The 26,510-nt window shown below is 38.4% G+C and overlaps 1 long non-coding RNA gene across 4 annotated transcripts; it reads right to left on the bottom strand.

The window, feature by feature from the left end:
* Positions 1 to 25,231, bottom strand: LOC136788971 (uncharacterized). 4 transcript variants are annotated; one of them, XR_010827638.1, is made up of 6 exons: positions 25,008 to 25,231; positions 22,495 to 22,602; positions 19,041 to 19,111; positions 17,114 to 17,240; positions 9,142 to 9,256; positions 1 to 4,247 (listed from the first exon to the last, which is right to left on the bottom strand). It is a non-coding gene; the product is annotated as an uncharacterized lncRNA (long non-coding RNA). The 4 variants fall into 4 exon arrangements; XR_010827637.1 differs by lacking the exon at positions 17,114 to 17,240 and adding an exon at positions 22,114 to 22,235 and having other exon boundaries at positions 25,008 to 25,230; XR_010827636.1 differs by lacking the exon at positions 17,114 to 17,240 and having other exon boundaries at positions 1 to 6,444; positions 25,008 to 25,227.
* Positions 25,232 to 26,510: the final 1,279 nt, after the last annotated feature.

The following is a 26,510-nucleotide window of genomic DNA, read 5'->3' as shown; positions in this document are numbered from 1 at the left end:
TTAAGTAGAACAGTTTAATTTTAGGTTCCTAAACATGGCATACAAACTTTCAGAGACAGGTGAGTACACACACTTCCCACTGAAGTCAATTAGCTTGATTTCATCTCTCATTTGCATGGATTTCATGCCAGTACAATATAAGTGGAATTACTCCTGTGTATTGTCAGTGAATAGAGAGAAAAGACATCTCCATATTTTCAACAGTAACTCACTTTATCACTATATCTTTTATTTAGGAATTCAGTTGATACAAAGTAGATTCATAATTCTAATTTCCAGATATTCATAACTGGTTATTTGTACACAGCGGGATAACTAATCCTATCTGCACAGTACAACTCTGTAAGTCTCAGGACAAATTTATTGCTATATACTTTTATAAACAGTGCAGTTTTCATATGCAAGTTACCAAGACAAAAGGAGACAATGAGCATATCAGACTTTGTTTAATCATGTATTCAGTGAGAAAAGGAAGAAAAGAGAATGGCATTAAAAAAGAAACTTAATCTCAACATTAAAGTAGCCTCAGGAACTCAATTTTTGCCTCTGGCTAGGAGAAAATATCAGCCTACCTATTGTGTTCTGCTGTTCACACTGAAATTAAATCCCACTGTAAGGCTTTGCCACAGTAAGGGCTATTTGGGTACCATAGGTATTTTAACTTTTGTTCACATGATGAATGACCCCCAAAGGAAATACTTTTCACATATGGTTGTCAATATATACATGTAGTTAATATTTAGTGAAATAAAGCAACATTTCAAAGTGAAGCACAGATTTCCATTTGAAAAGTGGACTATAATATATCTGTATGGGATTGTTAAATTAATCACAGGATTCACATTATCTCATCTGCTCCCCCCAGTATATATCTATCTAATATATTATATATACATGTATATATGTTACATATATATATAATGCCTGTTCATATTTTTCCTTTTTCACATCGCAACAAAGCACAAGGGAAAACATACATTATATATTCATTTATTTATATTAATATACATATATTTGTGTATGTATGTATATATATTAATGAATGGAACATTACCAAAATCAATTGCATATCATGTATGCTTGCACTCATTCTGTGGAGCTTTCAGGCAACTAAATTAGTCCTCCTTTAAAATATTGTAGTTATAGACTCCCTTGCTGATGTTTCAGAAATATCACCCTAAATTCTGTATTTTACTACACGTGTACATCTGTACATTACTACAGACTTCTGTATAAATTTCTAAATCTTTCAACAAACACCATTAACAAAGTCTCACTGCATTTTTAACAAGATGCAGGTCTTCAGAATAGGAGGATTTAATTTGAATAAGTAACGCTGGAGATAACAGGTAAAAATCATCACAAATTAATTAAAATGTCTTCCTTTGTTTGGGGTGATTAATAATACATAAGGAAACTAGGTTTTACATAATTCATCAATCTGACGTAAACTGGCACTCTCCAGTTCCACCAAGTGGAAACCCAACTATTCTGTGACACTTGAAAAAGAGCTCTGAATTGATGCACTGCATCCTTCTGCCACTGGACTTAAAGTCATATGGATTCAGTTTGTCACATAATAATGAAGTTTCATGGATGGAAGAAGAAAACATATATATATGTGCTGAGTTTAAAACTTTGTTGCTGTTGTTTTTCTGTTTTAACTGCCAAACCTACAAAATATGCTAGAAATTAAAGATGGAGAAGGGCTTAGATAATTAAGCATACGATCGCATGACTAAAGGATTATTTCCTAAAGAGCTTTAAATTTCTGCATATGTTGTTCAGAGGGCTATCTAGAGCCAACAATGTACAACACAAGGTTCAATCTGAAGAAGCAAACTGGAAAAACTGGGGATTGACTCAGAGTGGCAGCAGATCCTCTTCCCTTCCAGGAATGCATGGCAATTACAGGGAGCCTTTTTCAGTAAAAGACAGCTAGGAAAATGCTTCCTTAGCAGTATTCTCTTTCCTGCATTGTCATATTTTGTTGGAGAGTCCAAAAGGAAAAAAGAAAACTATACTGGGCTACCTTCAATTCTTAGCCTTGATCAAGCTACATTCTTTTACCTTCTTTGAACTTGCTTCATGATGCTCTTAACCCAGTCTTGATTGTGTGTCACTTGTAAATCTTTTTTCCACGATATCTTTTGAAGCACTATGATTCCTTCAGTTTTTCTCTGTGAAGTGAATTTCCTTATGGGTTGTCTTTCTTCAGAGGCCACACCTTTGTTAATGTTTTTCCTCCTTTTTCACATCGCAGCAGAGCACAAGGTAAAATCCGTCTCCTTAACTTGATGTGTATGAAAACTGTTCATTTGTATTAGTGCACAGTAGTGCTCAGATCAGTCAAAGACACCCACACAAGGCAGACCACTAGTACCTGATGTTGCCCACGAGCTGTGTGCAGGGACAGCAGCTCCACCTGCCAGCATAAGCCTGCTCAACTGCTGGTCCCCAGCAGCCTGGCCTTCCTCTGACTGGTGGCTTTAGGAGCATGTGTTCTGCTCAGACACAAAACATATTTTTTAGCATTCAATGAAACCTTAACTACACAAGCCAAAGCTAAAATTCTGGCAGGATTTAAACTAAGTAGTTTTATTTTTGAAAGAAATATTTTAAAATAAGCATTAGCAAATGTTTTGACCGCAATTCTCTATTTACAGCATATATGGAAAATACATGATATTGATCTAATTTAATTAGCTATCTTGTAACTCCCAAATCTTTTCTATCGAGAGTTGTTCTTTACAAAATGCTGATTATGAAGTGTAATTCAGCTATCTTCTGTGTTGTGATTAATGCACTATTTCTACTGTTGCTCACCTAGGAAAATAAATACCTTGATTGACATTTTTGGAGTAAAGGACATAACATTTATTTTTCTTCCTATTTTCCAACTGCTCATGTTTTGAGTAAAGACATTCCATAGTGTAAAAGCTGGAAAGTAATTTTCCTAACATCTTGAATGTTTAGAATTCTTGTAATGGTCTTTCTGTCAAGGCAGAGACTTGTTTAACATTACTATTATTTATATTAAAGAATTATATCAAAAATCAACAGCATATTCTATCTTACTGTGGTCTAAATTCCCATCTTTTTAAAAGGAAGTTGCATGTACGAGCACCTCTTCTTCTCCCTTTATTTAATAGTAAGTGCTCCACATTGCTTTAGCTGGATCATTTATTAATGCTCATATATATTCATTTTCTGAGTGGCCTTTCATATGTAATTGCAGTTTGACCAGACATTTTTTTCTTGCAGAAGGAAAATGTTATATGAGAGTTCAGCACCTCAGCTAATTGAGTTATTAGTTTAAGTCTTCTGTTTCTTAATGGATTGTATCTTAATGGATTGTATCTGAAAATTTTCATTTGCAAAATTCTTCTTTCATGCACCCTCTCCTAGTCAATTGAATTTTCCTGGGATGACAGACATAACAAAAGTACTGTCTGGTTATAAAAGCCAGTAAAATTAGGATAACATTAAGAAATACTGCTGAAACACAATTTTTGCTTCAAGTGCTGGCATGCACCAGCAGCCCATTCATTAATTCATGATAACCCAAAATTTCAGACTTGTTACAAGAAAATAAAATATTACCACAGGACAAACAAGAGCTGTACTGTTACTGTGATGATGTGCAAATCATAGAGAAAGAACCTGGAGTTATCAGTGGTACACATACCTACTGATGAATACTCACTTTCCTTTCACATATTTACTGAAAACAGAGATGTGAACTTCAAGTTCCTGTAGTAGCACCATATAATTCCCTTGTTTCCTCCCACAGGAAAAGTAAAAAATGGTTCTCTAAACTCGGAACCACCTTGCACAAGTCCATTGTTTTCCAGAGCTCCATAGGTCTGTGGAATTATTCAAAACATCCAGGAAATGGCCTCAAGTTGCTCCACGGGAGGTTTAGGTTGGACATTAGGTGAAATTTCTTTATTGAAAGTGTTGTGTGGCATTGGAACAAGCTGCCCAGGGAAGTGGTTGAGTCACCACCCCTGGATGTCTTCAAGAAATGTGTAGGCATAGAACTTAGTAGCATGGTTTCGTGGTGGACTTTAGTACTAGGTTAAAGGTTGCTAAAGATAATCTTAGAGGTCTTTTCCATCCTGAATAATTCTATGAAAGCACATGGACCACAGCTCTTAGTTTAAAAATATATTGATTTTTCAGTACATATCATTATCTTTGATTCTCAGGTCTAACACAGCTTCATGTATCCACCTGAAATTGTGCTGAAAACAGAAAATATTTTTTAAGTAGATAAGAAAAGACAGTGAGCTTTTTTTTTATTATTTTATTTTTAAGATAGCAGTGTTCATTGTTAGATGCTTTTAATTCTAGTACTTCTGTTTTTCACACAGTGGTTTCAGCTTCACTATTAAATACTGACTTTTGAAGACATGTTGTCAGGTTTTGTTTAAGACTTTTTGCAATGAGTAATCAATATTTGCCTTAAGGCAAATCCTAGGGCAGTTATGGGAAAACAACCCTCCTGTCTCAAACAGCTGGAGGAGAAAACAATATCCCCTGCTCCTTAAATAGGTAAGTATTTCTAGCTTTCCCAGTGAAAAAAGGAAAATGCTTTATTGACCTCTACTTATAGTAAAGGGTGGGTTCATTCACAGGCATTTATTTTTTATTTCTAAAACAGTTGCAAGAATGTCTCCACTTTATTTATCCTATTGCCTCTCTTCCTGAAAACACTCAAGTCATGCAACATACGTGTTAGCCTAAAAGTCCTCTGTGCAATAAGAGGCTCTTAAGAAAAAAGGTTGGAAAACAGGTTAAAATTTGCTAACTTAGCTCTTTAATTTGGGTTGATTTATTCCAACACTGATGACAATTCTTTTCTGTAAATCCAAGATGGTAAAGTAGAAAGACCTCCCAGGGTAAAGGCATGACCTGATATACAAAAAGCTTTAGAAGCATCAGCTGACACTTACCAAAATTGAGCGCTTTTCACCCTTTTCTTTGATTTTAGTTCCAACCAACTGTCTCAGAATACATAATATCATATTTATTGTGCTTCTCTTATTAGAGTGGCAGAAACTCCTTCTAATCCTCCATCATTCTCAAATTGGCTAGAGTATGACGTTGTCAGTGCTGAGCACTGCACATAGCTGCGAACTCTGGAGACTGACAAACTATTTCATTCTAATCCTCTGAAAATATAACTGGACTAGCACAGAGATTGACTGTCTTCTCAGAGAAGGTGAAATTATCTAAAGACTCACACATGATTGAAAAAAGGGAGAACCGTGGAGAATATTTTGTTGTGCTGTACATTCATGAGCCGATATTTTATGTGACAAGAGTAGTATATATATTTTATATTACTGAGCAGCATCTTTGTTAAACAGACAGCATCTGCATATTCAAAGTAACGATGGGTCCAAGCCAGGACTCTGGATCCAAACAGATGGCAGGTAACAAAGGCTAGTTGAGATAAGGGTGTTGATGGCAAAAAAAACAAAGGCTTTACTGACAGGATGATACATAAAAAACTGCTCCAAGCTTATGCTGAGGTTGTTTTACAAACTAAGAGATTCTGCCTATCAGCCTCCACTTAAGCTGCCAAATCCTGCCCCAAGGAACTATCCATTGCAGTACATTATTTTCTCAACCCTGAGTGCTCATAATTTGCAAAAGAACAAAGCACCAAAACATCTCTGAAAATACCACATATCTGGAAAACCTTTTTAAGCACACATCCCCCATCTGTTTCAGCAAACAATAAACACCTACATTCCCACTGTTCAGTACATTCATCCTTTAAGAACTTCCTAGAAAAACTATAGCAATGTTGATCCAGGACTTCTTGGATTTAAACTATGCCCTTTCTGATTAACAAAGCACAGTAAACAATTGGTGCTCCTCTTTTTTGAAAAGGTCAAAATATCCATCAGAAAAGGAACTTTCACATCCTTCTTCAAGCAGGTAGTAATCCAGGAAACTGGAACACTGGTACTAGGAAATGGGACGTTGGCTTGATCTTAGTCATGATTACCTCTTTTTGATTTGGCTGAAAGAGCATAACTCAACAAATATTCTATCAGTGTACTGTTAAAGGAAAATATTTAATGACCAAGACAGGCAAGGTTGCTACAGCTTCATGACCCCAGGTCCAACCTGTAACAATGCTGAAAATATATTTCCAGGGGGTACATGCACACACAACACAAGTATATATGGCACATTAATATATATACACAGATACATGATAGGCCACACAGATGATAGACACTGAGAGCACTCACATGTACACAGCACCAACAATCTCTTCCTGCTCTCCTCTCTGGCTGGGCATGAGGGAGATCCTCTCCTGGGACTTATAAATAGTTATGTACAAGATGGATCCCTCCAGCACATGGTTTCAGGCAGGCTGCCCAGTAGCTGACCCCAGATCCCAGTGTCTCCAGTCACTGGTGCCTGGACATGAAAAAACCCAAGGCTACAGGCCCTCTGCATGTGCTGGTACAGCCTGTCTTTCACAGACACAAGTCCCATAGCCAGAAAAGTTTTAGAAAGTAATGTAATAAGAGATAGGACAGACCAGACCAAGGAGATCAGAACAGGACATGACCAGAGAAGCATGCTGTCCAGCAAATTACACCTGACAGGCACTTTTTTATCCCTGCACACCTCTATTTTTCTGCACCTGTTCCTCCCCAGATCACCTAAACTTCTCCTTATTCACACCTTTAATTCCTTGCCTAAACATCTAACAAGTCCTGAACAATCTCCAAATGCTTTTCCTCTGCATCCCATGTGTCCCACACCTCTTGACAGCAAATCCCTCTATTGTAGTGGTGATTCTGAGTGCTGCTCCTGTTTACCCACCTTGATAGGTTTCACCACTGGACGGTGGGACTAAGCTGCTGGTGGGCAGCCCTGAGAGGGACACGGACAGGTTATTTGATCTTGGGATCTGTAATTGGCATTTCCACCTGCCACTGTCCCCCTGTGCTCCTCTGTGCTTGTGGAGATGGGCTGTTGATGGACTAGCGGCTCCTGTGATGGGCCTAGGCATATTCGGCCTAGGCATATTCCAGCAGGGAATGATTTGGTTTCCCCTTCCTGCTGTTGTCTCTTTGTGCACTCTCATAGGTGTGCATATGACCTTTTGTCACATAACACAACATTGTACATATGCACCATCTCTTTCTGTGTTGGCAAAACATGAAAGCTTTCTTCCTGTCAGGCCTATTTTCAAGGTGATTTGTGCATAAAGACAGTGGATAACAAGTGGCAAACTCATAGCTCATCTGAGTAGGAAGCAGAGCTTTTTCCAGAGCTAGACCAAGACTATTGGAAGAACTCCTCAGGAATGTGTGGACTACCACAAACTTCTTCCAGTGCAGGAAGTGTTCTCTTTTAACCTTCCCTGCTGGCTTTAATCTAAATGCATAATAATAACATATGCATATGTTAAGCACAGAGCAACTCCCAACAAAATAAGACTCTCCATTCTAAACAATTTTCTGGAAGTTCTTCAGCCACTAAAGTGAGGAATTTGATAACAGATGTCATATTAAAAAGTACATTTTTATTTTACTTCGAGAAGCATTAGGCTTTCTGACAATTCCCAGCTTGGGGCCCACTTGAGGGGTTAGAATACTACAAAGGCAAATTTTAATTTCAGAAGTAGATATCCAATGCTTTCCTGTGTCCCAATCAGACAGTTATCACATCTAAACCTTCTGAGTAATAGACCCATAGTGTGTATTTTTTATCTCGTTGCTCCCTTTTGAATAAAATGTCATACTGAATGGGTTCATACAAGGGATTAAGTGATGAGTTGTACTATAGTACAGTATTAGCAATGACAGGAGTATTCTGTTGTACAGCTCTTTGTGATCATACCTATGCATCAGGTTAATTATTGAGTAATCAAAGAGCTTCCCTGGAAAGGATCAACATCAGAACAAATGACAAGATGCCCTAGAAAATATATAATTGATAAATAAATAGACCTCGTAACATTGTTGGTCTCTCAGAAATACTAAATAAATTTTAGAAAGGAAGAAACAGAAATAAATTACAGGCCATTTGCTTGTTCTGTGGAATTAGGGACATTTGAGTCCTAGAATTAGAAACTCTTAACCCCTGATGTTTATAGTGAGATTGCATTTTCAAGATTTTCTCTGCAAATCAGAGCTCTTGAAACTAATTTACAAAATTGAAAGATTTGATTTTTATTTAACAACAAGATGTGGAGTCACCATCCCTGGGGGTGTTTAAGGAAAGGTTGAACGTGGTACTTAGGGACATGGTATAGTGGGTGACATTGGTAGTAGGGGGATGGTTGGACCAGACGATCTTGGAGGTCTTTCCAACCTTAATGATTCTATGATTCTATGATTGTACATTCTGCTGTTATGGGAGAATTTTAGAGTGAGTTAGCTGCAAGAACAGGATCACACTAACCTGAGGTATAGTTTTTATTTACTAAATAATCCAAGCACTGTATCTTTCTATTAGGAATGACAAGGGGGTTAAACTAACAGTTGTGCTGTGAAATTGCTCATGAAACAAAAAGAGAAAGCTGTCACTTATTTACACTTATTACACATGTTTTCTCCTGATCTTTAAGGTATTACACATTTCAGACATGGCAACAAATTAGGCTGGGGACTGCTCTAGTAGTGCTATAATTTGCATTGTTTAACAAGATGACTGCAAAGGGAGAAACAATAAGAATGTGTAGGGAAAAGAAGATCTCATCAGTGCTCCTCTGAAGAAGTCATCATGGCAATAACATACTGACTGTTGACACTAGACTTTTAACTCAACTGATAACTGCCAATAAATATTCATTGCTGACTTTACACTTGATTTCTAAGAGAAAAGATTCTACAGCACTACAGAATAAGACTATTAATGGAATAACTTGCAGAGACCTTGCCTACATTTCAGTGTCTTGGGGACATAATTAGCACTAGAGCAAAGGCAAATTTTGATCTGACTCTTAATCACTCTCTTAATCTATCATTGTTTGACAGCCTTTCTGTAAGCTTTGGAAGAGGTAGAAAGGAGGATTCATAGTGGGTTTCAGGTCTCAGGAATAAAATACGGAATGGACGGTTCGTGAGATTCTGTCATCTTTGAGTTTTGCTTTAGACTTACCATGCCTGATGATGATCCGCAAAGTCATCTGACATGAGCTGATGGGCTGCTTCTCCAATAGTTACTTGCAGAAATCACACCACAAAGTCCATTCCAACCTCTACTCTCCAGCAATCTGAAATTTAAAAGAAAAAAGGGATTATACTAGGTCTGAGTGAGGAATCCTAATGCCTGTTGCTTATTTCATACTATCTTTGTAATTCCACAGTCTTTTCAAGGCAGGAAACAATGTTTTGTTGTGTTTTTTTGTGGTTTTTTTTCCTTAGTTTTGGGTTTAGGAGACAATATAAATCTCAGCGATTAAATGGTGTGATTAGAACCAAATACACTATAACACAGAATCATGTTCTCCAGAAGTCAACTGTACTTTTTAGAGGGAGGATTTTAAGAATATAGGAGACATTTCATGGAGATTGTAACTCACTGAAGTCACTAAGTGATTTTCAATAGGTAGTGAAACAACTGCTGAACAAACAACATGCATGCACAGCAAAATAAATCAATAAACAAACAAAAATCAGGACTTGTTTGGCTTCTACTAGATTTTGCAAAAATCAAGTGAATACTGTTCTCCAAAATGAGTCAACCTCACTGGAAAAAACATGCATTCCTGTTCAACTCTAGGTTTTAAGAACAACACGTATTATTGATGTTTAGCATTTTACACTTGAAAAAGATTTGCTTAGGCAAAACCAGAAGGGCTAAGAGAAGAAAAGGTTACAAGTAAAGCAAAAAAAAAAAAACTGTGTGCTAAATCCATTCCTGGTGCCACCTCAAAAAGGTAAATGTTAATCTGATTCTTTTTACCACATCTGTTTTCTACAAGAAAAAAAAAAAAAAAAAAAGTTTAGTTCTAGTAGCTTTCAAGGTATCTATGTAGTTTGCTTTGGTAATTGCTTCATCTACTTCTTGAGACATATGGCTATTTTCCATTAACAAAATTTGGAATACTAGAAGAGCATAAAATCTGCAGACAGTGCATAAAAACATAACATTACGCTGTCATATTAACTATGCCTGAGACTAAGCAGATATGGAAAGAAATCTTAGCTACACATTTTTTCCTCTATTAAAATGGCATTTAAAAGCTATGTGAAAAAGATCTTAGGAACACTAAAACACAGTCACATATGCAAAAGCAATAGACATACAATAAACATAATATCCTTTGCAATAACAGCTATGCTGCTAGCAAACAAGGTCATAGCTTTTTGCTGTGGCGCAAAGGTATATATTGAGAGATACAACTGGCAGGGAGAAAAATGAGTGATTACATGTGTAATCAGCATTAATATATTGATGTGAGATTCCACTTCAGCTCCATTAAGTAAAAGGTAAAGACAAAACATCTTTCACTAGTAGCATCAACAAGCTACTGTTGATGTCAGTGTAAAAGACAAGTTCAGGTATCAGTGAGTTCCGAGCCTGGGCCTCCATGGCTGGAGTTTCTGGGTTGCCAATGGGCTTCTCAAGCACAGGATGCATTTCAACTATCCCATGTACTTTAACAGCAGAGCACTCTAGGGCAAAGTAAGGGTGTCCTCTGGTGGGTATTGAGAAAGAAGTGAAAACAGTTTCCTTTTGAAATAAAGATCCGAAAGGAGTTTGCTGAGCTTTTCTACTTCCCTTTAAGTATTGTTCTTCTGTTTTCCTCTGAAAAGAGACTGCATACACACAAAAGCACATCTGCACATACTGTGGCAAACAAGCTAAACTGACGTAGTTATTCATATAAGCATACCAACGAATATCGCTGAGTAGCATTAGAGTATAATCTTTAATCACATGGGAGGAGTACTGTGTCCCCTAAGAAAGGAGAAATTCAGAGACATCAAAGAATTATGAACATCCGACCTCCCACGTAGAAGCAAGTATAAATGTCATCCATTGATTTCTGCATCAACCTCATAATTTCTGCTTCAGTTGCAACATTTGTTTTATAAAGACATCCAAGTCTTGATTTAGAGATCTCTTGAGCAAGCTCAGAATGCTTAATAATGGAGATTTAATCAGGACTGAATAATCAGTGAACACTCACTACTGGATCAGGAAGAGACAAAGTGTCCAAATTGGAGACAGATGGGTTTGATGGGTGGACCATTCAGTGGATAAGGAATTGGCTTGAAGGTTGCACCCAGAGAGTGGTGGTCAAAGGCTCTATGTCCAAGTGGGGCCCGGCAACGAGTGGTGTACCTCAGGGGTCTGTCCTGGGACCGGTACTGTTTAATATCTTTATCAATAACACAGACAGTGGGATCGAGTGCACCCTCAGCAGATTTGCAGATGACAACAAGCTGAGTGGTACAATTGATACGATAGAAGGAAGGGATGCCATCCAAAGGGACCTGGACAAGCTTGAAAAGTAGGCCCATGTGAACCTAATGAGGTTCAACAAGTCCAAGTGCAAGGTGCTGCTCCTGGACCAGGGCAATCCCAGACATGAGTACAGACCGGGAGAAGAACTCACTGAAAACAGCCCTGCAGAGAAGGACTTGGGGGTCCTGATGGATGAAAAGCTCAACATAAGCCAGCAGTGTGCACTTGCAGCCCAGAAGGCCAACTACGTCCTGGGCTGCATTAAAAGAGGAGTGGCCAGCAGGTCGAGGGAGGGGATTGTCCCCCTCTGCTCTGCCCTTGTGAGGCCCCACTTGGAGTGCTGCATCCAGGTCTGGAGCTCCCAGCACAAGAAGGATGTGGACCTGTTAGAGCAGGTCCAGAGGAGGGCCAAAAGATGATCAGAGGGCTGGAGCACCTCTCTTATGAAGACAGGCTGAGAGAGCTGGGACTGTTCAGCCTACAGAAGAGAAGGCTCTGGGGTGACCTCATTGCAACCTTTCAGTACTAGAAGGGGACTTATAGAAAAGATGGAGAGCAACTCTTTGCTCAATCGGATAATGACAGGACAAGGGGGAATGGTTTTAAACTAAAAGAGAAGAGATTTAGAAGTTAGGAGGAAGTTATTCACTAAGAGGGTGGTGAGGCACCAGAACCAGTTGCCCAAAGTGGTTGTGGATTCCCCATCCCTGGAGGTGTTCAAGACCAGGTTAGATGAGGCCCCGAGCAACCTGATCTAGTGGGTGGCGTCCCTGCCTATGGCAGGGGGATTGGAACTGGACAGTCTTTGATGTCCCTTTCAACCCAGCCATTCTATGAGTCTATGATATGTTTCTATGATTTCAAGCAATACATCTCACCATGGTCAAAGTAGGAGAGTGGCCCAGTAGAGTCGCATCTGTTCTCCAATTGCTTTTAAAGAATAGTATAGACAGAAAAGTCTTTGAAATCCAATATAGAAAGCCTTTCTTATTGGCAGGGAATAAAGAGCATTGAGGTGTTTTGAATCTCTGCCTATTCTTAAAATAAACACAATAGGTCTTGGTCTTCCATTGTACCTTAGATTTTTTTCAACTATTTATTAAAAAATTAAGACCCATTCCACCATAGCCTCCATACTGTTTTAAATAGCTCACCTATCCTCCTTAGTAATACTTAATAATGGCAGAAATAACACAAAGGTTTTAATATAAAGTCCCTACATCTTAAGCAGCTCTAATGATACTTTTCACTGAAGGTCATTTAAAAAAAAAAAAAAAAAAAGCAGCAACAACAACAAAACAACTATACTTAGGCAGAGAAAATATCTGCATCTACTATGCCTCTCTTTAACTTCTAAAGTTCCTTCAAAATATGATGTAGTTGCAGGTTTGTACCTGCAAGAAGTCAGAATCCTAATAGACCTACACATGTCACATACAGATTGCTACACTGCATATGAAATTTTCTGCTCTGCTTTAGATCTGAGCTGGTGGAAAGGAGAATCATGGAGAGGATAGTTAAACCAGTGCTTCAGCTCCTATAAGGCTGATTAAAAACAGAGAATATAAAACAACTTCTAGGGAGAATTGCCTTGTAAAATTCCATGTTATTACTGAAGTGCCATGTGAGTTACAGCGCAATATAGCTGAAATGGCGCTACCATTTCATGACCCTGCTTTCAAATACTTGTAATTTTCATGGAGGGAGGCAGAAAATACAGCTGAAAATTCCATATATGTTTTCAGTCCGTATGTAATCTTTTAAGATTTCTCTATATTTTTCTGGTACAAGAACACATATTAGAATTTAATCTATAGTTTAAGATGTCCAAAATGCTATAAACACACTAAGACATTATATTATGGGAATATCAGTTCGATTATTCACAGGTGAAAATAATATCTACTTTCTTACATCCACTTAGAAGATATAATCCTGCCAAGCCTCCCTTCTGAGAAGACAGGAGAGGAATATTTGCTTCTGAAACCAGAGAAAATTCATGTTGTCACATGCTTTCTTAGTTTTTCTGAAACTACTTGCAAACTGTGACCATAAGCAAAGCTTTTGTAAGAATGTGAAGAAAACTTTGCATAGCTCTAGCTTTAATTTCATGATTCCGTAGCAGCCTTAAATCCTACATATTTTAAGTGACTGTATGACATTGGGACAAGCAGAATTTTTTCTTCACATCTTTAGAAAGGCACTTGTAATGGATAAGAAGTACAGTTTCCATTCAGCAGCCAAGTGCTACAGCTAGCAGTTTCAAATCTATTAATTCAGGGTTGGACACCAGCCTACCTATGTTAGACGTAGGCTAGTGCAGCAAGATGGAAAACAGCTATACTTGTGTTGCTCTCCTCGGCACTGCTGATGCCCCATACTCCCATGACTGTTAATGGCAATATTAATCTGAGTGCCTGGGTCTACCTGGGTCAGGAGTATAACATGGAAGAGCCTGTACTGTGAAGTCACAGAGCTGCCCTTTGTATCCACTTTGAAAATGGAGTATTATCCTTATTCTCTGCATAAACTAAGACTGCACAAGAGTGAACTGGCTATGATTAATTATCATGTTATAAATCCCTGTCTTTCACCATTTACTCTGTATAAAGTTCTATAAGGAGATAAGTAAGTTCCTACACTAGCACTTTGGTCGTTGTTTCCCAGCCAAATATCAACAAGCTTCAACACACCCTAAGCAACATGCCACAACTGTATAGACATTTCACTATATTCACTATATTCACATAAGTGAATTATGTGCATGTAGTAAAAGTGGATCTGATTCATTTAGGCTGTTTAAGAGGAGATAAGCTCAACTTCCCACGCTTTCTATTTGTTCCAGCAGGGTAACACCATTTGGAATTTCACTTATCCTTTATAACTCATCCAGTCTATTTTAATTAATGTTTTCAGTGACTTGAGCCCTGAAGTAAAGGATTCAAACACAAATTCACAGAGGGAAGTAGCATTTAAGAGACATGCTGTAGGTATAACAGCACATTCACAAGTATCACCAAGTAGGTCATCCACCTTTTTGCACAGCAATCTAAAAATACACATGCTCATAAATCTCAGCAAATAAAGATGCTACTAATATTATTGCTTCTTTCTTTACCCAATCACTTGTAAGCACAGCAGTCCACAAACTCTGACCATGTCAAAAGCACTCCCAATTTTTACTGATATCTCTCTCTAGCAATAAAACAGAGATTTATGTGTTAAAAGCTACAAAAGAGAAAGAATCATCCCAGATGACTAAATCACACTGTTTCTGGTGGGTAGCTTAGTAACTGAACTCTTTATCCCCTGAAGGACCACTCAAACCATTTGTTTTCATTTTCTTGACATCCTGTCAGTGTAACATAACTGGATGTGCTGTTCTGCTTGTTATTTTCTGGGATGAAAATGACTGGCTTTGCTGAGGAATCTTAAGAAGCAATGAATAATATGTTAGAGGAATAGACTCAGTCATGTGATCTGTTAGGAAAGAACATTTGCTCATAAGCCCATTAACAAACTACAGAAGTCAGTGAAGATCTCAGGAACTAGGTCATTCACTTGGGAGGAACTATGACATGCTCTCTTTATAATCCCTGAAAAGAGATTCACTTGATGAAATTTTAGTACTTTTTGAGGCTGGCCATTTCAGAAAGGATGCCGTTTTCCTACACAGAATAGCTGCTCAACTGTTGAATGCTTTGTTACTTTTATGCTTTCATTCTCCCTGCATTGCCAAAGGAGGTGGCAGTCATTGTGACGGTATTACAGACTTCAGGAGAAAGCAATAATATCTGGGGTATTGGCATGCAGTGGGTTAAAACGTTATGTCACCCAGACCTTTTGTTTCAGGCACAACGATCTAGAATTTTTGGCTTAGGGAACAAGAGAACACAAGTTCAGTGATTTCACCCTAGCCTCTAGTGGACATTAATCCACATCACAAAAGCATCAGGCAATTTGTCAGGAAGTTATACACTCAGTTCAAAGCAGAACCTAAGACTAGTGAGTTCTGAGGGTGGTGCTGGGTAAGAATCACTGTTTCTTTTCCCATAGGGTTTTCACTGTATTTAATGTCAACACCACTTGCTCCAGGCATTTACTAGATAATCATTTTCGTTCACATACCTGCCTGTAGAAGTGATGGGAGAATTTTAAAGGGGGAGTATTGTGAAACTTGCATACATACCGAGGAAACAGAACTGCTTGTAACAAAGGCACAGATGCAGCCTGTAGCAGGGTAATATTAGAGCTACAGTCTCCCAGAAACATTATGCACCTGAGAATCCTGCTGGAAATAAATTTCTCCTCTGCCTCCTCCTTGCTCTCAGGGGATGATAAGTTACTGGTAGCCTAAGAGTGTTAAAAGTCTTCCTTGTACTTCCAACAGTAGTTCTACTACAAAGATCAACAGAAAAGCAGTGGTATAGAGAACATTGCCTACCCTCCCAACTCCCACCCCCCTTCTGGTAAGGGAATAACAAAGAAAAGATTCCAGCTTCCTTCTAAGTGGAAAGACCAAATAACTCCTCAAAAAGGAAAAGGAGGCTGTTACATCACATCATGTCCTTGGAAAGACTACGCAGCCCAAACAAGACTCCAGGATTTCACCTTTTCCTTCTAAAAAGTTCTCGTTTTTAAGAAAAGAAAACAACTGGAAAAAATACATTCATTTTCTGTTAATTCTCTTTTAAGAAGAGCCCTAGTGGGAGAAAATGAAGCAAAATATAAAAACACAGAATGTTTGGTGTATTTTATGCATTATTACTTTATAATCCTATGCCTGAATCAGAATTACCTCTATCTCTCAGGAATAACATGGAAAATCCCTAAAACAGGAATGAATAGAATAGAATAGAATAGAATAGAATAGAATAGAATAGAATAGAATAGAATAGAATAGAATAGAATAGAATAGAATAGAATAGAATAGAATAGAATAGAATAGAATAGAATAGAATAGAATAGAATAGAATAGAATAGGAATAGTTCAATTGGAAGGGACCTACAAAGATCATCTAGTCCAACTGCCTGACCTCTTCAGAGCCAACCAAAAGGTAAAGCATATTATAAAGGGCTTTATCCAAATGACTTTTGAACAGGTCAGTGACTGACAGGCATGGAGCACCAACCACCTCTCTAGGAAGCCTGTTCCAGTGTTTGACCACCCTCACAGTACAGAAATGTTTCCTAATACCAGTCTGAACCTCCCCTGGCAGTTTCATGCCATTCCCACACATCCTGTCATCGGTGACCAGAGAGAAGAGACTGGCATCTTCCTCTCACTTCCCCTCCTCAGGAAGTTGCAGAGAGCAATGAGGTCACCTTTCAGCCTCCTTTTCTGCAGACTGGACAACCCAAGCGTCCTCAGTATCTCCTAACAGGACATGCCTTCCAGCGCTTCTACCAGTTTTGTTGCCTTCCTCTGGATGCATTCAAGTATCTTAACATTCTTTTTATGCGGAGCCCAGAACTGCATACAATATTCAAGGTGAAGCCATATCAGTGCTAAGTACAGTAGCAGAACCACCACTTTTGACCAGATGCCTACACTGTGCTTAACTGCACTACAAAATGGGGGTTTATCTTCTTGGCTGCCAGGGCACACTGCTGGCTCATGTTGAGCCTGCTGTCATCAAGCACCCCCAGTCTATACCTGTGTCTGGCATAACTCCATCCCAGGTGCTGAACCTGGCATTTTCCTTTGTTGAACTTCATGCTATTGAGGATTGTCCAACTCTCCAAGGTACTGTAAGTAGATTCTTCTGCAGAGCCTCTTGTCCCTGCAAAGAGTCAACAGCAGCTCACAGTTTAGGATCACCAGCAAACTCGCTAAGGAAGTGTTCAACTCCTGCATCCAGATCATTAATAATAGCACTGTCCCTAGAATTGAGCCCTGGGGAGCACTGCTGGTGACAAGTCACCAGCCAGATGCAGCCCCGTTCACTACAACTATTTTGGGCTCTACCATTCCACCAGTTTATCACCCAGTGTAACATAAACCTGTTCATCTCGCAGTTGGGTGATTTTTCCAGAAGGATATTGTGAGGGATAGTATCAAAGGCCTTACTAAAATCCAGAAAAGTTACATTCACTGCCTTCCTTTCACCACTAAGTGGTTGACCTAATTGAAGAGACCAAACTACTAAGGCAGGACTTTCCCTTCACAAAGCCTTGTTAACTATGCCTGATAATACTGTTTTCTTAGAAGGCCTTTCAGTATCCCCCAGGACAATCCTCTCCATAACTTGTACAGGCAGTGAGGTTAAACTAACAGGTCTGTAGTCTTCTGGGTCTTCTCTCACACCTTTTTTTGTAAATGAGTATAACACTGGCTAGCTTCCAGTCAGCAGGGATCTTCCCAGACTCCCAAGACCTTTGGTAAATTTTTGAGAGGGGTCCAGCTATGGTATCTGCTAACTCCTTCAGCACTCTGGGGTGAATCCCATCAGGTGCCATGGATTTATGAATATTCACCTTAGAATTCCCTTAGAATTTCAGGTGGCCACAAATGGAAAGTCACTGCTACCCTAGTCATGGTCCTCCAGTCCAGAGAATACCTGTATAATCCAACCTCAGATGAGAATTCTATTCATCCATTAGTTTGTAATCTCTTATTGTACCACATATTTTGCTTTAGTAAGGCATTTAACCAGAAGAATGTGTATACTTGGCAACAGTTATATATAAAAGGAAGAATGCAACTTCTCTAGGGTCTAAATCCACATTTTGCATAGTCCTTTTAAAATATATTTAGTAAGTAATATATTTGTGCAAGTTTTAGCACCAAGAAACAAAATTCTGTATCATATTCTTGTATTTCTTTATCATGCTACAGTATAATTCTGATGGCTGCAACCCTTGGTAATGCCTACCAGAACACCACAAGAAGCATAAAAGCAACACTGAGATAGAAGATATGTTAATGCATAATCAACATGGACAGGCCCATCATAACATCACTTGTCCTGCAGCTTCTGCCTAACTTTAGATCTGACAGTTTCTTCCTGGTATACACATCTGTGTTGTACCATTCCATGTTTTATGATACAGGACACTCAAGACACTATTTTTTCATCACAGCCAAATTGCTCCTGAACTTCCTCTGCACTTCACACTGTTTTTTGTGAATCATCTTGTATTGATACTCTCATAGAAAGTTAAACATCTTTTTTTATGTATCATTGTAACTTTGCCCACTATGTTTTTGTTTTTGGTTTTTTTTTGTAGCATCAGTTAGCAACTCTTGACTTCACATACCATTAGCTATCCTTACCCTAGTTGATTTTTAAGATACATAAACTATTGGCTCCAGTTCCTGATTTCAGAATGTCACCAACCTGACAAACTATCTGTCAGATTTTCCAGTGCCTCCTCATAATTATGTTGCTGTCTCCACACAGGAAACATTACTATGTATTTCCATCTTTAACACCCACCACTTCCATTATATTTGTAATGTCTTCTATCACAGTTAATCAGGGGCTTGCTTTAACAGATGTTTTTTACTTTATCCATATGTGTTTCATTACTGTGTTTTATTTATCCTGTTTATTTCAATCACCTGTTGTCATTCACCCTACCTGAAGGATGATCTTCTGTTCATATATGTTCTTCAAGTACTGACACTGATCCAGGAACTCCTCTTGACCCTCTTTGAACACAAATATGAAATAAGCCATATTCAGTCAGGGTTTACACTGAAAACTTATTTCACAATTGCTCTAAGAGTACTCAGACCTGCTTATCCTCAATTAAAATAAAAAATCCAGTTCAGGAAGTGCACGTGCTGGTATAACCTGGAAGGATGAAGCTCTAGCTTATTCTACCAACACAGTTGTGACTGGATTACTTTCAACATCAAGTTAAAAAAACATACGCATGCCTGTATAAATAAGCATATCCATAGAAATTTTTTACACCTGATTGTGTCAAGTCAGCTCCCAGTAGCAGGAGAATAACATTGTCTGTAACAATGACCTTTCAGAGAAATATCAAGGGCCCCTGACAGCACAGGCTGGAAAGCTCGGAAAGACAGTACTGGGAGCTCCAGGGCCAGTCACACAAATGGCCAGTTGCTGACATGCAGCTGTGTAACAGCCTAGTGAAGCTGCCTGTAATGATAGCGCGGATGGAGCTGCCTTAAAAGTGTACAGATTACAAGAAAACCAATCGGTTGTGCTAGTGTCATCCCTCAGAAATAACTATGCAGAGCTAACCACTCTGGCATGTCGTACTGCATGGTCACTTCTGTAAGTATTGTCCTTTCATCATTCAGGGGAAAAATATACTTAAGTGTTTGGTTTAACGTTTTGCTAGTTCTGCTCAGCAGGTCTGGCTATCTGCCTTTTTAGACTAGCTGATAAATGTAAATGAGATAGGTTATGTCTATAAATCCTAAGCCAAGAGAAGTACTGTAATTCCAGGTGTGCTGCATATACAGCATGGCAAGTACTTGCTACCACCAGCATTGAAGTTTAACTCATGGACAATTCATTATCAATGAACCTTAACTCATTCACATAATCAATGTTATCTGAGGGGATGCTTGCAGTTTCTGTATTAGACACCACAAGGTTTGGAGGGAAAGCCCCTAACATCCCACTGTTCCTGAAAAGACAGGGAGCATGGGGGCAGCTCTCAAAAAGGCTCTCAGATGTCAGGCTTGAAACCATGGAGACAAACCAAAATGCAGGAAATGCTGTCAAAGAGAGAAAACATCAGTACATAAACATCAGTGCAAAACAAATATGTAAATGAAAGCTAATATCGCTGGGGTAGAATGGGGATAAGTGTAGGTGCCCATGTGACTAGTTACTAGGTGGGATCTTCTATGGTTTTGGTCTGTAAAGGTGCTAGAAGCATAAATTTTAAACACTCATGAATTCACTAAAAAAGCTCCCATATCAGTGGATCTGCAGGATGATGGTCAATTAAACAGTGAAAACAAAGGTAGTACCATTAACTACCTGAATAGTGAATAGGCTGCTAACATACTAAAAAGAATGAAAAGCAGCAAGCTACCTCCCAAATTGAATTAAACTGCTTCTGGAGTTTCTAAGTAGTTTTGTTAAAAATAAGACTCTGCTTAGTGGAAAAGAGTGGAAGCTCAACGATACTGCCCATTAAACTTCAGTAAGAATCTCCCAAAAATTACAATCAAAGATTTCAGTTCAAAAGTAGTTTTATTTCCATTATGTAGCTGTGGCCAGAGAAAAGAATCAACATAGACTAAAAAGCAGCAAATCAGATTCTTTAAAGCTTTACAAAAAGGCAAGCCTTCTGCTTTGCCCAGTGTTTGAGCAAAGCTGTTAAGTGTTAATGCATATAATCTATCTAGCCAGCTAACTAGTTTAATCCATCACACAGTGTGTGGAAACATAAAAGCAACCCAACTGTGACAAGTTAATAGTAGGGCTAGGCAGTAAAACAGTAACAAAAACACACTTTGATTAATGATCCTGAATTGTCCATCTCTAGTATAGATGGCTTTTGCCTAGGTTTATTTAGTGGCCAATCAATGCAAAATAGATCTTGTAATTTAAAGCATTACACCAGACCAGAAGCATTGCCCTATACTGATAAAAGATGGAGAATATACCACGTTTTCATAGGGAATAAAAGTAACAATTTATACAACTAGAGGTGCTTCAGAGGAAGAGAGAATTAAAATACACCTAACTCAGGGATCATTCCAGTAATACTTGCAGTGGAAGGGATGTTATAATTTCAATAAAAAACATGCCAGACTATTATTCAATGCTTAAAGCAAAATCTTCTTTGACTACTAAAAAGTGTGATATGCTTCCCTTTCCTCCTGTCTTAGTTTCTATTTCTCTAACTCACAAGCAGCTTCCAAACAAGGTCAGGAAAACAACTTAATGAAATGTCAGAAGAAAACTTGCTTTCTTGGCATCTCCCAAATCCATGTTGTTTTGTATCAAATGGGTAGACACACTTTGGGATACATCAGTGCACCAAACATTCAGCACTACTCCTTTAGTCCATACAGCCATTCCTGTTAAAAACACCACTGAAAGAATACACATTCCACAATTCCTCTGAACTCAGGTTGTGGGAAGCCTGCGACAGCCTGCGACAGCCTGCGACAGAGCCTTCCAAACTGAGAAATGCAGGCATCTGTTACATCCCAAAGGAGTGCTGCAAATATCAAGCTGTAGAGCTTAATTACCTCCTCTTGACATTTTTCATCCAAAATAGGTATTCTACCACTCTGCAAAATAAATGTAATAGGGCATAGGATATTCCTAAACATGCCTTCTGTTGAAACTCTTTAGAGATTAAACTTGTAACAATGCAAAGGGCAATGAAATAAGATAGTAAACTAGCTGTAAGACCTTTTATGTTTGCTGAGAAATAAAGGCTAGAATGACTCAAGGAAAAAAAAAAAAAGTCTCTGTACTGGATAAGTTGTGAAAAACACTAGAACAAGTGTGGAGTAAGTGAAAAGAAATCTCTTTTGCTGCACAGCAAAAAACTGCACGGATTCTACACCTGCATGACAACACAGTGCATGATTTGAGTCCTAGACTGAAAGACTAGATTAACAATCAAGTCTGTCTCTCTTGCTTGTGGACAATACACAATATAGTGAGCTTTCAATTTGAGATAATTAATAATGCTAACCCTTCTGACCTGTATAGCTGGTCAGTGTGGGATTCCATGAGCAACTTGCAGTGGAAAGTGGAAATGATGAATGAGTCTTGTCACTGAACAGCAATCAGTTATCTTCAAAGAGTACAACATCCCATTTCCATCTATACAGAAAATAATCAGGGAACTGGAGATGGTTACTTCAACCACAGCTTTGAAGCATCCTGCCAGCCATCACACAGCACACCAGGCATTCTGTTCATTGTAATGCCGTTTGTGGAGTTTCAGGTTGTTTAGGGCTTACTGCTCTTTCTCTCGTCCGGCATGCACTTCTCCATTCTGTCACACAAGGCCTCTACCCAAACATAGATAAGTCACATTTCATTCTCTACTGCTTAAGTTTTAAATTACATTCATTCTTACCTTTGGTGTAAGTTGTGGTGAGGTGCAGAAGGACTTCATAGGACTTCATACTTTATAACCAATGTCATAGCTAACACAAACTGACTCATGAAACAGTTCAAAACGGGTCTGTAACAAAAGAAAATGCATCAATGAACTCATCAGTGTTCATTTTTAATGTCATAGGGTCTAAATCAAATACATCCCATTGGTCCTACTTTGGCCTGTAATGGGAGCTGCAATTGTATACCTGAAACCAGAATTCATTTCTTGTAGAGTTGAATATTTTCAAGAAGGTTGTGTTAGAGAAGAATATAACCAATGCAGCATTGGATGTACAGAAAAGATGATTACTTCATTGGCATGTATTCCTGAGACTTGGTAGTTCAAGACTTGGTAACTGACAATGCATTCTGACGAGCCATATCCAAAGTTACATACAGAGACATGCATGTCCTAAATATAACACCAGTCTACAGCTGTTGCTAATCCTTCTGGCACATTTTAGAGATAAAAAAGTTCAGCAGGTCAAGCTAACCACACCAGCTGTCACCAAAAAAAAAAAAAAACGCTTAGAAAGTCCTTTGAGATGAGTCAGATTACAAGCAGTGATTTGGAGCATCATCTGCACCAAGTAAACTCTAAGTGCTACTGGCAATGTCCAATTACACATTGACACAAACTCACATAACGCCACAACCCTGGTGTAACAAACCACCTTGCAAGCCCTTACCTTCCAGAAGAACATTGTTGAATATGCGCACAAATGAGAATGAGCTCAGACTTCACAACTGAATAGATGTAACCTGAGTTGGATATTTCTTTTTCTCTTTTTTTAAAGGCTGGTTTTCTATTTCAGTTGCTACCTGGAGTGCCTAGTCCTCATGGAAAAGGCATGGTTTAGTAACATTCCATGACGAATTCAAAGTAACTACAAGGGCTGGGGATTGAACACCCTAGAAGAATTTCTCCAGTTTATTGGAAGTTTCCAGTTATTTCTCCAGTTTATTGGAAGTTTCCAGTTATTCCTTCAGTTTATTTGGTCTGGGCATGATAACCTTTATAGCCATTCAGAAGGGAACAACACAATGATTATGGTAAAGAGAGTATTATATTTGCCTTGCTACCACAATTCTCCTCAAAGCTTTTCTTACTAAATAGGAGTGCCTACCTAATGAAAACTGCAAATTAAGGATGGGGTCACCAATCAAGCTATAATTCAGTTTCCAAGGCAAAATTACTACACAGAGTGACATAGAACGCAATTCTAATCTCTAAAGAAATGAGTTCAAAGGGTCACACATCCAAAGAAATTTCAGTGATATTAAAAAACACCTAACAGATTTTGAAATACATAGGTGTGTCTCTAGAACAGGAATGTACTCGAGAAAATATTTGCTCCTATTACTGACTTAATTATAAAATTACTGTAAAAACTGTAACTAAAAAGACAGGGAAGACTGCTTTTTTTCTTGACAAAGCACTAGAGATGTTTTGTTTCTAATTTTCCTTTTACTGAGTGGGAATGCTAGGAAATATGCTAGGAAGTGTGCTGTTGCTGCAAGCATCAATTGTAAAACAGTAAGGAGAAGCCTTGCCTGATAAAAAGAAATGCTAATATCCTCAAAAGACAGGGAAAGCAAGTGAGTGAGAGTAAATTAAAAAAAAAAAAAAAACACTATTTTTTTTTAATTCAGTCTGTGATTTTCTGAGGAAACATTTTCCTGAACAGCTTTTGTCCTTTCCTTGCACTAAACAGAGGATTAACATAGTGATTTGCCAGAATAATAGACTTTCTCTTCAGAGAAAGGGAGGTTTTCCTGCAGAATAAGGATGTAAGTGGTTAGAGGAAAAGAATTCATTTGTGATTTCCTGTGAGTTCATTCTCCTGTATTACTAATAACAAATAATTAGATTTTTAAATATATTCTTTTTATGACAAGGAAGATTCTTAACTAAAGGATCTCATGAAATCACAAATCACTGAAAACAAACAGACATAGGCATGAGAAAGACAATCAGAGAACATTTCTGTAAGTGTTCTCTCAAAGAAAGAGAACGAGAATCTAATCACTGGTGAGAGAAACCTGGCATTGAAAGTACAGAAGCAAGCAAAAACAACATTCTCGTATTAGATCAAGCAATAGGGAAAAGAAAGGGAGAGGGAAAGGGAAAGGGGAAGGAAAAAAAAAAAAAAAGGAAGTCTAGGTTGAGATAAATGATTGTCACTGTGCTGAGATGTATAATTTCATATACAGAACATGCCAAGAAACAAAGGGAAAAGAAACAAATTCCAGGCTGCCATAAATTAAAAGCCTGCTATGGGATACTGGGAGGGGGGGAGTACACAACTACAGGGGTGACCAGGGGATGGAGATTGGGACCAGCAGCACTAAGTTTGCTAAAATAGAGTATTTGCATTATGCTGAAGGATTAAGATTTCCATACTATTGTATCTTCCACTGGTTGGGATTGCCTGAAGCTTTCAATCAGTATATTTATTTGTCACGGATTAGTGAGCAAAGAACACTTACCAGCCATGGACAGGATTGTGAAGTACTGAGGGGGAGCACAGTCTTTCTTTGCTTTCCAGTTACAGAAACGGATGATATCTTGCACATGTCAGTGTACTCATTTGTACTGTTGTAACCTTTTACTCATACTGTCCTGAATGATCCTTAGTTATAGACCTTGGTCAGGGATACAGAAGTGAACTACATCAGAGATTCAAAACAAGCCTAAGATCAAAACGATGGTCTAACATGCTCTCATTCTTCTTACTGATGGCAAGATAGATTACAAGTCTAAAATGTAGTTTTTGTCCTCTTGCCAGGAAGGAAGGAGATATGTTGTTCAGAGGGAAGTGGAGAGCAGGCTGATTCAGACTGGTGCCTTGTCTTGGGTCACCTAGCAATATAAGAAATGTATGCAGAGCCAAACAGTTCAGTATATATGGCATTTTTTCTATGAATGTCTTAGAGAAAAAAAAAAAAAAGAGAAATTTCTAAATTCAAGATCAACCAAGCTGGTTGATCTCAGGGCTGTTCAGCACCCTTAAATTACTATAGGCTGCTGTTATACACTATAATAGCTTGCTGAGCATTTGTTAACTCCAGCAGAGTATATGTGCAATTATTTCTAATGAACTCCCTAGCCCCTTAGGAAAAAATAATAGTCCTTTTGAATTGTTTCTACCTGTTGGCTGCATTAAATTTGGAAACAAAAATCATACATTTTCAAATCTCCCCATACAACAAGCCTCAGAGCAAGATTGGCACGTTTATTTTCAGAAAACCTCCCAAAGCATTTTAGGCATGGCCAAACTAATACATCTCTCCTTGACAGTTGCAGAACTTTTATTTCCTTAGCTAGAGTGTAACAGATTGCTTGCAGTTTAAGTCTCGATGTTTGGGTTGCACTGCAAAATCTGGCTGCCTGCTGGGGTTGTAAAGAGGTGCCATGCAGAGAGGGGAATTCTGGGAACATCTGCCCACATAAACATTATGCAACCAAGGAGTCAAGGGAAGGTACAGCAATTTGTGGGAAGGTGAGAGAAAATACTTCATTTTCCCTCACATATCAGCAGACTTTCTACCAATATGCTAGGCTTCCAAAAGTCTGTCTGTTCTTGAAATTCTTAATGATTCTGCTGGCAGAACAATTAAAATAGAAAAATAGGAGCCCATCCTAATGAAAATGCTATTTTACAGTTTCAGAACTTCATATATTCATGTATGTTTTCAGGTTTGCATTTTTGCCTTTCCTCTGTATAACGATGTAATTGGAAAAATATAGCTTCACATGAGAGGATTTTCATTTTCATGGCAGATTTACATGAGATTGCCTTTATCTGGGAGATTCTTGATCACCAGTCAAAGTAACAGCTGGTGCACTCTGCTTCAGCTGTATTTGGACATTGGGGAATGTCATGTTATAAAAATGTTTTAAGTGCACCCATCAAAGCTGACATAAACTGGAACCTGCTACATCAACCACGCAGACTGCAGGTTTATTGCATGGCTTCACATCACTCTGCA

This window comes from Anser cygnoides, chromosome Z, assembly GCF_040182565.1.
Source record: "Anser cygnoides isolate HZ-2024a breed goose chromosome Z, Taihu_goose_T2T_genome, whole genome shotgun sequence".
In the NCBI taxonomy this organism is placed as follows: Eukaryota; Metazoa; Chordata; class Aves; order Anseriformes; family Anatidae; genus Anser; species Anser cygnoides.
This window is presented reverse-complemented; position numbering and strand designations above follow the sequence as displayed.